Source organism: Thermobia domestica, chromosome 7, assembly GCF_964235325.1.
Source record: "Thermobia domestica chromosome 7, izTheDome1.hap1.1, whole genome shotgun sequence".
Lineage (NCBI taxonomy): Eukaryota > Metazoa > Arthropoda > Insecta > Zygentoma > Lepismatidae > Thermobia > Thermobia domestica.
This window is the reverse complement of record NC_137460.1, coordinates 67,725,180-67,738,888: the sequence shown is the minus strand read 5'-3', so window position 1 is coordinate 67,738,888 and position 13,709 is coordinate 67,725,180.

Sequence of the window (13,709 nt, the reverse complement as noted above, 5' to 3'; positions counted from 1 at the left end):
TTATTGTGTTGTAGTACAGTTTTATATGTTTTTAAGTATCTAGGTATATGAAAAGTGTACGTAAAGTTTAATGAGTGATCCGAACAACACAAGCTGGAAATCGAGCACGAGTATTTCACGCTGAAGAAGTGCACGATTATCGCACAACCACAAGAAATCTATATATGGTTGGTATGTGCGGGTACATTAGTATCAGTATTAACGTAATAGGTCTTCTTGTTACCGTTCTTAAATTTTGATTTTTAAAGTTTCCAAAATATATAAAAAAGAAATTACGCACACTTACTTATATAATTCTATTATGTTCCATGATATCTATTGATAGAAATACGTCTCGTTACTTAAATCTTTTCTCTTATTTTCGAATAGTATTGTAGAAGATTGTTTTCTATTAACTATTGTGAATTTATCAAGCGTGTTCTTTTGCTTTCCCCATTTAGTATGTTTAGGTAACTGAATGCCAGTAAAATTTATTCTGAAATAGTGAAGAAGTTCAGGATTGTAATCGCATTTTGTTAGCAAATTTATGAAGGGAACATATTTAGTAAAATAAATACAATAGATTGTTTTCCTTACTGAAATGTAAGATTAAAACAATTTGCATTAGTATGAAGCAAAAGAGTGCTTCAAATTTGGATATTCATTAAGTCATGGTTTAATTTGAAATAAATCTAACAAAGGATGATAATTTATTCTGAGTTTTGTCAATTTGTGACAACCAAACATTTAAATTAAAAGTATCATTAGCAGTTGGAGCGTAAAAGTTAGATATACATTCCATATATTCATCCATCTTTTTTTACTGGCATTATTATCAAGTGTATTTTATTATTGGTTTAACTTTTGCATATTAACTATATCTAAATCTTTATATAATCGGCTTTAGCGAATATATGGGTAAGTGCTATTTTTGGTGGAAATTAGTTGCTATGTGGAATGAGTTGGGATTGAGGTAGAGAGTATAATTTCATTATTGTACTTGTAGATGATATTCGAAGCTTGGTTTTTATTGTATCATTACACTGACTTGTATGAGAATATGCATTCTTCTTTAACAGTTTACTTGGATGTTTTAAGAAAAGTGACACACTACTATATTTTCCCGAACACTAACACATGTATAGAAAACTAAATGATAATTTAATGTTCATTTGTCAAAACTATATTCGGGTTTGTAAATCGTTTTTACTGTAACTAAACAGTAATCGAAATAAATATACCTTTATTGTACCTTGCTTAATCTTTCTTTTTAATAACGAATTCAATATAAATAATTATATAATAGAGAAGGGGTGAAACACATGAAACAAATGTGTTGTTCTCCTAGCTGTTTCTTATCACTGAAATTGTATAAGTTTTTAATATTAATAAACCTGCTTTCTCGAACAGTATCGAGGATTATAAGGAGTTGGGCTAGTGAACGAAATACCAGCCAGTCGCACATTATAATAGCGCTTATATTACTGGTGACATGCATTGTTCATTTAAGTTCCATACTATTATGATACGCAAATTTTTATAATCCCTTTTAACAGTAAGAATGAACATGTCGAGTAAAATTGTGTAGTACGAAAACAAATACAAATTGACGTTGAGATTAGAAAGTGCATTTAAAATAGCTGCAAACAGACCTTATTTTAACGTGAATTGACTGTTTCATGGGATACAAATTTTAGAAAGGGTAAAAAGTCTCCCACTTACAGTTCCCTTTGGTTGATTATAGGGTAGTTTTACTAATTTGCAGACTGATTAGGATTAGAAAACTATCAAAACAATTCAATTTACTTTATAAGTAACTTTTATTTTACAGTCTAGGGGTAAATGGAATAATGTTCCCTATGGTTATCTTCCCAACTATCAGATATATGCGTGATGTTGTGTTTGGAGATTTAGAAATGCTAGGTAAGTACAGCTTATTGCATGTTCACTATTTAAATATTTCATGTAGATTGTGAAAGCAAACTTCTTTTTGTAAGTGTACGTTTATATAGATCTTTTAATATCACTAGGGCGCAGGAATAGTTGCATCAAACTCAATTAGATTGTTTTGGCATAGAGGAGCATGTTATGCGTAATCACTGTTAATTCTCATTTGATACTTTGAATCTCCTAAGGGATTATTCTAAATCAACGCCAACAATAACTGATACATGGAGCCTATAATTGTAGCTCGTTATGACTTCCAATACAGAATTTCTTCAAATTTCAAGTTTACTGGTCGTTTTCATACACTGATTTAGACAACATTCTTACCTTTTCAGCAACACTAAATTATCCTAATATTGTTAACCACTTGCATCCTTAATGAAGTAATGGATATTTCTTAAATTGGTGAACGGCAATGTCAGTTAATGCCTAAAATGTGTAATTGCCACCATTACACTTAATGTTAGGATCCGTAAAGTTTTATTCAAAGTCACACATAATTTCCATCCAGAAAATTATCATCTTCTATATTTTTGTTATCTGCTAATTGAGCAGAGTTTTCAATAACTTACTCGTGAGGACAGTATGCTACTATAAACAGTAATTAATATCTAAAGGAAGAAATCTTGGACTGCTTTACAGATAACTTGGGAGCAATATCGTTTTAGTAGGTTAGATTGAAACTATTTGCGTGTTGTAACAAAAACATAAAAGAATGTGGTGCATCAGTCTTCTACGTTAGATGGATTATACTTAGATGGACCACTCTTCACATTCTACAATATATTGGATGAAAAAAAAGGTTTCCAAAGGAGGGCATAAAAAGTGCCAATAATCCAATTTAAATGCGAATAGTAGTGGATATCTTGTTTTGTGGGGTGCGTATCTTAATAATGCTGATTCTTTCGTATTAAAATAAAGACATGTTAGTAAATTGCCTGTATATTTAGTTTTGCTTAATGTTCTGATATCTAATTGTTTTAATTGAACTTAGGATTTGAATTTAAGTCTATTTATCATAGTTAAATTAAATTGCTTATTATTTAGGCCAATGTACATGTCTAAGTCAAGTATTGGTAATAGAACTGAGGCATCTAAGGATGGAATCGGTTAGGGCACATTGTAAAGATCGTACTCAAGCATATGCAATTCAACTAATCTTTCGTTCAAATACATTGTTTAATTTTCAAGCGCATTATACGAACTTCCTATATTTTTTTGCTGCACTAAATCATATATTACTATAGTCCCATCGATGGCTATATTTAATATGTCATATTGCGAACATGGACATATTAAATAGAACAACATGCGATTTCACTATCTCTGGAGTTTTATGTGGTGCAATAATCGCAATCTTAAAATCAATTCCGTCCCATTTGTCGCTTACTAATTTTTAAACATATGCGATTTTCTATATTCCGTTAAACTTTAAAGGGTTAGTATATTTTTCGAATTAGAGACAACTGCATTCCTGACATTGTAATAATCGAATTAGCTTAAAAATAGCGAAATAGTTAAAAACCCCTAGAAAAGAAAATAGTTGAAAATTTATTGGTCAATGTTGTTCATGTAGAAAAGTATTTAAAGAGAACAAATGTTTTGATCGTAATACCTTTAAGTACGTATCATCACAGATGAATTTGAGAAGGAACTTTAGAAAATGAAATAATTACCAAATACCTTGTAGTGTTTGCAGGTGACAACATATATAAAGCTGATCAAAGAAAAATTCTACATTATTGCTTGTTAAAAGTATTAGCTTACTTCTGGCGAAAGAAATGAAAGAAGTTTGTAGTTACCTTAATGATTTGAAATGTATGTTTTATCAGTTTACTCTTCGATAATTAGTTCGAAATCTGAGAGGCAAGTGTGTATCCTATTAATTAGAAATTGTACTATGGAAGTGTAGGAGCATGCTGAATATTTGTAGGTTAGAGTATGGAGGTGTGCTGAATTTTATTACGCCGATTCAAATCTTTTCGAGGAGGTACAAATTCAATGAGAAGATACATTATATTAAATGTTGAAAAATACGTCTAAAACTGGAGTACATATGGAATACGTCGTTCGGGTGTAAGGCTCAATGCAAGATAGAAATGTCAAATAAGACGGCGATACCTTGCATATCAAGTAACACTAGTGTGTACTCAGTACTCCAAACAGACTCCATTAAAGGCACCTCTGAGAAACCAATAGAAGATAGAAAGTATTTTAGTATTCGCGAAACGCAAATCAACAGACCTTACACAGGACTACAATAAGCTCCACCAAGACATACATCCAGTACCACATATCACATGGACGCACGTGGACTCCAAATTTCTAGATAATTGGTCACTTAGTATGTGGCCAAATACATCTACGAGATGACAACGACAGTACTAGTATAACTTGCTAGAAGTTGTATACGCAATACTAGCCATCTATGATGGCAAATGGTATAATTTGTATAGTTATATATCACACATGGAACAAATTAAATAAAGATGAAACAGCTATCACCACCACGAAACAACACAAATAGGTTCAATCGTTTATCACTTGTCCATTGACGACTCTTATTTATGTTTGAATAGGAACAGAGAAAGGGTCAATTGGTGTAATTGATGGTACTTTTGTGTCAGAAAATTTAAATTCGATTTATCCTAATAGAGACCATAGTCCTGGATGTATAATTCAGGGTGTAAGAAATGGGACGCCAACATTACTGATCTACCTTGCGTCAAAACTAGATACATGGAACAGTATGTGACGTTCCTACAAGAACTTGGGTTGAGCTGCATTGCTAATTACCTCAACATTCTCAAGACAATGCGCACCTATCGAAAACGATGTGTGTATGCGTCAATGATGTGATGCGCAAATAAAGATCCGTGGTGCTTCGGCGGTACACCAGTTAGCACTCAGTTACCAACAATGGGGGGTTTGTGTTGTACAAATATATTCTGTGTGGAGGTTTGCTCGTTTCCACCAACTTCCTTCTTCCCATTATTTCATCCATTCTCTTCATAATCGTCTACTTTAGCCTACACCATTGTATAAGCATGGGGTTTAAATGGAAAGATTTCAGTTTTCTCGATACAGAACTTTTAGAGAAGTGAATAGGCTGAGGTGGTGCCATGTAATGTCCGCCCAGATCAACTGCCCTCAAACATCTTGGATTAAATATATGTTGTCCCCTGAAGTAAATTGTGTATTCTGGTAAAGTCACCGATATAAGGCACCTTTGCAAATGCATTCAACGAGAGTATTTCCAAATTTTAATCCATGCTTGTAGTAGCAATGGATACAACGACTACAGCAGTAAATTAAACGGTTTCACAACATTGAAGATGTGTTATACCGCGTCGTTACTATGTGATTTTCGAAGTTTTGGTGCTTATAACGTGGATATAATACGATATATTAGAAGATTATTATGAACATGGAATATTTTCACAATCGTTGTTTTTAGTGTAGAAGGAATTGCAGTTTGGCGCTTGAGAGTGTTTCTAAAAATGTCCACTTTTAAAAACTCTTATAGTCCGGGGGAGAAGATGCCATTTTTAGCTGTACCATGATTTTCTATATATATATATATATATATATATATATATATATATATATATATATATATATAAGGTTTTTCAGCGGATCCTATATAATTTGAGGGTGCTGATTTCGAACCCGATGAGTGCCACTCTGTAAACATTGGGGAAACTTCGAAAAAGGGAGTAAAGGAGAAAGTGTTCTCTTACTTCCATGTCTTAAATTCCTGGATTATCTCAGCATACTTTCATTTTTCTCGTTTTTTATTGACGGTAAAATGCCGATTCATGCATATGTTATAAATAACCATACTAGTAACCAATTAAAGCAATTTCATAATTTTCTCTTAAATGTCAGGGTTGCCATTATACACTGGTCGGCAAAATGATTTTTTTTCGCTCCCACGAACGCAAATAGGTGATTCATATAGGTTTCGAGCTCCTGAGTTCGAATCCGTAACCAGTTTTTCTAAAGGACGTACCAGTTTTCAGGGATGGGGGTGTTTCAATATCCGCTCAAAGATGCTATTCTCCACCCATGATAATTTGCACGTTATAATTTAAATATGAATTTAAATTATGCACATAAAGTTGCATAAAAAAGTTAGAGTTTAACACTTACGTGTCACTTGGTTTTCCTACTCCCCTTGTAATTACTACAGGGTGTCCCACGTGTCACATTTCAAAGAAGTCTGCCAACATATTCACACTCCATTTACCACTGTAACGTCTCTCCATGGTAGCTATTTGCTGGTGAAGCATTTCCTCGTGTTCGTCAGACCTCCCCCAAGCTGTACATTTCAGGGAAGAAATCCAGGTGGATATACAGGAAGTGTAAATTTAGGGACATATTACATCTTATGTTACAAAATGAAGTAATTAACCTGCCCACAATGTCTTTGTAATCAGGTGACTTATGATTCCCTAGAAAGTTACTGCACATTTCTCGAAAGGCCTCCGAAACCTCATTTTCCGCTTCATTAATCTTAGAAGAGAACGTAGTATCCTTAAAAATGTCTCTGAGTTGAGGTCCCGTAAAAACACCTTCTTTCACCTTGACCTCGCTGAGTCTTGGGAATAGTTTTTTGAGATGATTAAATGCTTCACCATCCCGGTTCTTGGCCTTGATGAAGACCTTCATGAGCCCTAATTTGATATGAAGGGGAGTTAAGAATATTTTCTCCGGATCAACAAGACGTTCATTAGCCACGTTCATCTCCCCTGGGACCAGTTGCTTCCTTTGCTGCCATTTCGTGATGGTGTACTGATCGTTGTCTCGACTATCCCAATGACACAAGAAGCAGCAGTGCTTTGTGTAACCTCCTTGTAAACCGGTGGGGATGGTAATAACCTTAAGGTCGGCGCATACAGACCACTGGAACTGTTCGTATTTTATTTTTTGCAATAGGTTTCGCATGTTCTCGTATGTTTCTTTAATATATACAGCATGAGCAATAGGAATGGCTGCCTTTTCATTGCCACTGTGTAGTAACACTGCTTTGAAACTTATCCTAGAAGAATCTACGAATAGCCTCCAATCTTCAGTGTCGTAGTTCAACTTCAGTTGTCCCATAAGCGATGGAATGTCACTGCAATACATCAAATCAACATCCTTTCTAAAATTAGTAACTAGGCTCACCTCTCGTTTCCTATACAACGATATATTCACATCTTGGTTTAGTAGATTCCATTGTTGAAATCGCGATGCAAGCAACAGGGCCTTAGACTTGGGAAGGTTTAAGTCTCTGATCAGATCATTCAGCTCTTCCTGACTTATCACATGTGGTTCATTAGTGTCAGACACTGGAGTGTAATTGGGATCTGACTGTGTACTCGAAGATTGTGCAACATCCTCACAAGCAGCAGGTTCTTCATCGGATGAAACACTGCACAGGGTGTATGAGTCTGCTGGTACGGGTACAGGCAGACAAACATCATGTTTCACATGTCTCCTCGTGGAATCCATGTTAGGATACTGTATTTTATGGTTCATGTTTTTGCGAAACCTTTTATATTAAGTGAGACAGAAATAACAGTCTGAAACAAGATCACGGGGCTCGCGTCAGACCATAGGTACGGCGAACGGGATCGATTTATTTGTACCTTTCAACCATCCTATGAGAGTACGCGCACACGACTTACAGCTTTGATTCGGAGCCCAAACGCGATCCTGTGCCGATTTTACACCCGAAGTACAGATGGTGAGGCTGTCTTCAGGAACGGTGACAATGGCAAACTTTGTCCCTTGAAAATCACTTCCCCATATGTGTAGCAGAATTAATCTGTCGAATTATTGCAAGTTCTCAGCTTGTTCGTTTAACACAAACGTAAATATTTCACGCGGAAATATTTTTCACATACGGTATACACAGACACAGCGTAACACCACCTTCTAACACGAAGATCAACTCGAAACTGAAATATTTGTTTCACTCTACAACGTGGGGTATGTCTTGGTGCCTTTTTTCAACAATCTGTCGGTCGTATTGAAACAAGGGAGCCGACGAATGATCGCAAGCTGATTACGGAGCCTTTCTCCGTCAATAACGCCTAAGTTTAGTGTATGCAGTGTGGAATGACAATAAATCTTTGCAACCCAAGGGGGGGTACGTTTCCGGGGGGTCGTAGCCTAGAGAAAAGAATGTTTCTGGGATATAGCGTAGTAACAGTTTTTGGATGAAGATAAAAAATCAGAATTATACACTCCAAACACGGAAAGCACATATTAAATACGAAATAGACGATTTTTCTGTCAATTATGGAAACAGCACCCTGCCAAAATAAAACTTACGTGCTGGAACTTTCTCGATGAGATATTCCTAATCAGCGTCTCGAAATCTATCCGGTACACCCTTTCACCCTCGTGGGAAGATTTTCATGCCGACCAGTGCTATCAATAAAATTTACAAGAATTTTTATAGAGAATATTTACTTTTACAAGATTCTCACATAGAAAATGTTTTAATAAGAGAAGTATCATATATGTTCCAAATATACAGTTCTTAATCTCTCATATGAGCTATGAGTAAAAGTCAGAAAATCATGAGAGGGGAAAATGGGGAAGTACAAATTTTGACATCTAAATATGGTTAGTGCAAAAATAACACATTCGGGACAATTCATATATACATTTCTTGTAAACTATTTCCAGTTTGTCTCTTAATCATTTGTGAATAGCCTTAAACGTGTTAGTTGTGTAGAAATTCTACTTCCTCTCTTGAGCGTCATAGTTGCCAACTATCACGAAATTTTGTTTTTTTGTATTTTGTGTCGAGTTTTTAATTATAAAAACCAAAAAGTAAAAAGGATCTATGCAAAGCACATGATATATTTTTCATTTCCTTTTTTATGATTTCTGACAAGGGAGAGAAGAATTGGAAGCAAAATTTGTCACAAATTTGGCTTTCATAAACATAGCTTTATGCTTTCGTCTGATGTATTAACCGTATAGTTGTCATTTTTCACGCATTAAACAAACGAAAAGTTTTCAAATTACGAACATGCAAACTTATGTGTTGTTTAGGCGAGATCGTAAACTAATTTATATCTGAGAAGAAAAAGGTTTATATAGTTACACACTCTTTTATTCTTTGTCTGTGGAGGACGTGTTTACAAACTGTTTGTGAATTCGTGAGTTTAGTGTTAGTAATAACAAAATGGATAAAAATAAAATCTGCTTTTTTGTAGTGGAGACAAGAACGTAAAGAAATCGAAAAGGGTCGAACGTATTAGACAAGCCAGCATAGTTCGTGATGATGACCTTAATGATCGTCTAAAGAATCTGGAATTCGTATTTTGTCACCAAAACTGTTTGTCTACATATTGTAGTAGCCATCATATCCAGAGACATTTAAAGAGCCAACAAAGTTTATGATCTACAAAGAGTGAAGAATCTCCGAGGGAGAAAAGACTAAGAAGTACTATTGACGAGTTCAGATTTCGTGAGCATTGTTTATTTTGTGGTTTGAGCGTTTGTTGAAATGTGACAAACGTCATCCAGATCGGTGGAGGGAAGCGTACTTGTTTCGCACAGCGGATTCTGCAGGAACAGTGTCATTCAAAACAGCAATTATTAACCGCGCTAAACAACGCAACGATCAATGGAGTGATGAAGTCTTCATACGTGTTAACAGTGCGATAAGTGACTATCACGCCGCTGATTCCCGTTATCATAAAGACTGCTATTCCAAGTTTTTCTCGAACGATCCCCCTGCAAATTCGCCGAGTGAGAAAGATGCTGCTCTTCTGACATTAATGCAAGAAATGGAAAGTGACCTGACTAAAGTTAGGAAGAGTATCATGTGTTGTACTAGGTATAAAGAATACGGAGGGACACTTCTACATCGCCAGTATCTTTTACAAGCATTCTTAAATAAACCTCCTGACTTGATTGTTCTTTCTTCACCTGGAGTTGCCTCTATTTCGATATTTAGAGAAACAGCTGCAATAACTTTGACTATCGTTGACGATGACAACGCTGGTAATGATTTGGCGGCTATTCCTCGAGTAGCGTCTTTAATAAAAGAAGCATGTAAAGCCATTTGTCTTGATTCAAAGCATTACTGAAGCATAGTATCAGTTGATTCTGTAAAAGTAAGTATTAGTCCTACTTTATGTAATTTGCTCTAAAAGGTTTCTCCTTCGTTCGACTCATCTTTGCCCACTGCTATGGTCGGTTCCATAGTGACCAGTGTGTTGAAAAATGAACCAACGCCAATGCAACCTGCTCTTTGTGTTACCCTTAATCCTCACAAATCATTAATCGATATTTTTCCGTGATTATGGAGTGACATGTACGTATTCTGAATTAAGAAGTTTTCGAACATCAGTTGCCGCCGCAACTACAACTTATCAGAGAAAGGGCATGGTGGGAACAGAGGAAGAAGGACTTATTCAGGTTATAGCTGATAATTTCGATGCAAACATTGCCAGCCAAAACGGTCTTCTTTCAACGCATGAACTTGTAATGGTAGTTACACAAAAGGATAGAGAAAGTAGGTGTCAAATAAAAGTTACAGGAGAGAAAATATCTCGTCTCAAATGGGAAGATGTACCACTTATAGATCTACCAGATGTTCTAATGAATCGCTTCAAAGGTCCGAAAACAGCCGAAATGCCAGATGAAATCGCAGACGATCTGAAGAAAGGTAGCGTTCCTCGACTTCAGCAATTAGCAGCTGCACTTGTCATCGCAAGTAGACTTTTGATAGCAAAAATTTGGATTACCAATTTCTGAAAAATGTTTTCCATGATGGTATTGAATATGGTGGGTGGAATATGAGACACTGTCGTGAAAGAGGGGACAACAAGGAAAAAGAAACGCGATTCGCATTTGTGCCTTTATTTGATATGATACCACCTGAGCCCTATACTATGAAGACTGCTTTACTCGAAGCAAAGCGAGTAACGAAAACAAGTGGCCAAAAGGGGACAGTTTTCACAGTTGATCAACAACTATACAAGATTCGGGTCAATGTAACTTAGGTGGATCGTCCATTGCTAAATAATGTCTTACTTTGCCAAGGAGGCATGCACATGCTCATGTGCTTTATTGGTTGTGTCGGGACTCTAATGAGTGGAAGTGGTCTAGCAGAAGTCCTATACAGTACATTTGGTGGAGTGTCTAAACTGCTTTCAGGACACAAGTTTCCGCAAAATGTGAGAGCTATTAGGCTTGTTGTTGAAGAACTATTGCGAGATTTGGTCACCGGACTTCCAAATGTTCCTTCTATGAGTGATCTAGAAGAAATACGCAGGATCAAGTCAGGAGACAGTGAAACTTCGAAACTTTGCATTGATTGTTTGGTGAAGCCTCTTTTCGAAATGTTAATATTTACTCATGCAGAGAGAGAAGGCGATTGGATATTACACCTTTGGTCAGTAGAGTCAATGTTACCTTACTTTTTTGCAGCAGGTCACATAAATTACGCTCGGTATGGGTCTTACTATCTGAAGACAATGCAACAGCTAGCACCAGAAGTGTTTGCAAAATTCATGGCTGGTGAACACGTAGTAAGACACAAAAAAGAGGTCTGGAATGGAATAGGGACTGATCAGTTTATCGAAAGTATATCCATGACATATGGTCATGGACGTGCTGGTGTAATTGGATTTACGCTGCTAGCGAAAACGTTAGCCGTATGGGCTCTTTTCTTAAACGTGTTTGGTCAAATTCAGAAAGATAGAAACGATATGAAAGACTGGAAAATGAGGACTTAGTTTTCGTTCACAAGGAGGAGGCAAGTCCACGTATCAAAGCTGATTTTGCAGATCGCGAGAAGATTCGTCAATTTTTGTCAACATGTATTGACCCCCTCGATAGCAAAAGTCACACATCTACGGGCTTAGTTAATGTTGTTAGTGGTAAAATTGTGTGTGAGATCGCGGTAAACGTACAAGACCTGTTAAAGTGGGAACACAACAGCTGACTGACTTTCTGTGTAAATAGCCTGGAAGTTATCAACAAAGTATTTGCAAGAAAAAATGTCAGACGTTACGAAATCAGTGAAGTTATGCTCAAGTGATAAACAGAATGTGATAATTGACCACAGTACAATGGGTCTCCTCGTATCATCTCGTGATATTAATGTGAATGATGTGCTTGACCATGAATTAGCTCCAGTTCCAACTGCTCTGTTTAACGAGAAGGGCGAAATGAGAGAAACTCCCAAAAAGTGTGCTTCAACACAAACTTGCCGTAATGAAATCAGCAAAATAGCTAGTAAGCACGCGTCAAACTGTCATTCTTGACGGCTGTGCGATGCTCTGGCACGTATCATGGCCAGCACAACCGGCTACTGTAGAAATATATGTAAAGATTTTCACAGCAATGGAGGAAAGTGAGCTCAAACAAGTCCATATTTTGCATGTGTTATTTGATATATACTATGACAAAACCATCAAAGCAGCAACACGAATGAAACGACAACAAGGTAATTCAAGACAATATAAACTTACATTATCAACTCCTTTACCCAAAAGAGCATTCATATTGACGTCAATGAATACGAAAAAGCAACTTGTTTCGTTAATCATAGAATCCCTAAACGACATTAGCATAGATGAATCTCATAGACTGTCTATCACTGGACTACAGCCATCCCCCATTGAAATGGGAGCAGGATTATGGGGTGAAGCAACAACACACGAAGAGCCTGACGTAAATATGGTGCACATAGTTCTTAGGGAGGCTAGACACGCTCCTGACCAATCTATACGGGTGAAGTGTGACGATACGGATGTACTAATGCTGCTTAAGAATCATGTATATGTTCAAAAGCTAACTACACCAATTGTAATGGAAAAGCGCGCTGGCTCCAGGGAAGTAATTGACATAAATGAAGTTGTAGGAGTGCACAGTCCGTATATGATGAATATTCTGGCAGCCCATGCTCTAACTGGTTGCAATACTACTTCATCTTTTGCTGGGATTGGTAAAGGCTGAATGCTGAAAATTATATCAATGTTTCAAGGCACACTTGAAGCAGTTGGCATTCCCAAAGCTGAAGAAAGTGTAATAGCAGAGCAGTATGATACATTTGTTGCTCAGTTATACAGCTCGGAAGAAACCGTTACCAATAGATTAAGAGCTCGACTCTGGAAGAAAAAGATGGTTAGCAAGACAATCACAAGTTTGCCACCTCTTTCTAAGCTTCCTCCAACTGTTGTTGCACTTCAGGAACATTATAAACGCGCTCATCTTCAGACAGCGATATGAAAATCAGCTGAACAAACTAATCCTCGTGATCTAAATCGAAGAGATTACAGATGGACATTTTTGCCTATGCTGGAGAAGAATATATATCTCGTATGTTTCCCGCAAATACACCAATAGCGCCTGATGTAATAGTGAACTTAATTAGCTGCTCTTGCACAACGGGATGCTATCGTGGTTGTGGTTACCTTAAAATGGTCATTGAAGTGCACATCATTCTGTACCTGCCAAAGTGAGTGCATGGATGGACCAGAGCAAACAGACAAAAGTGATGCAGAGGAGCCCAATGCTTTTTATGTGCATTGATTCTGATAACATTTTGTACTGTGTTTCCCTTTTCTCCAAACAACACAAGTTAATGCTGTCAACAATATGTAAATATGCAGATACTGTTGGAAAAACATAGCTGGTTTTGTTTTCGTTTGGTATACTGCAGGGAAAAAATAAAATTAGTTAGTAAGAAACATATTACTCAATTTTATGAAGGAAACATTTCTCATATAGATGTCACACTTGCAGATTTTTCAAATAACCACTTT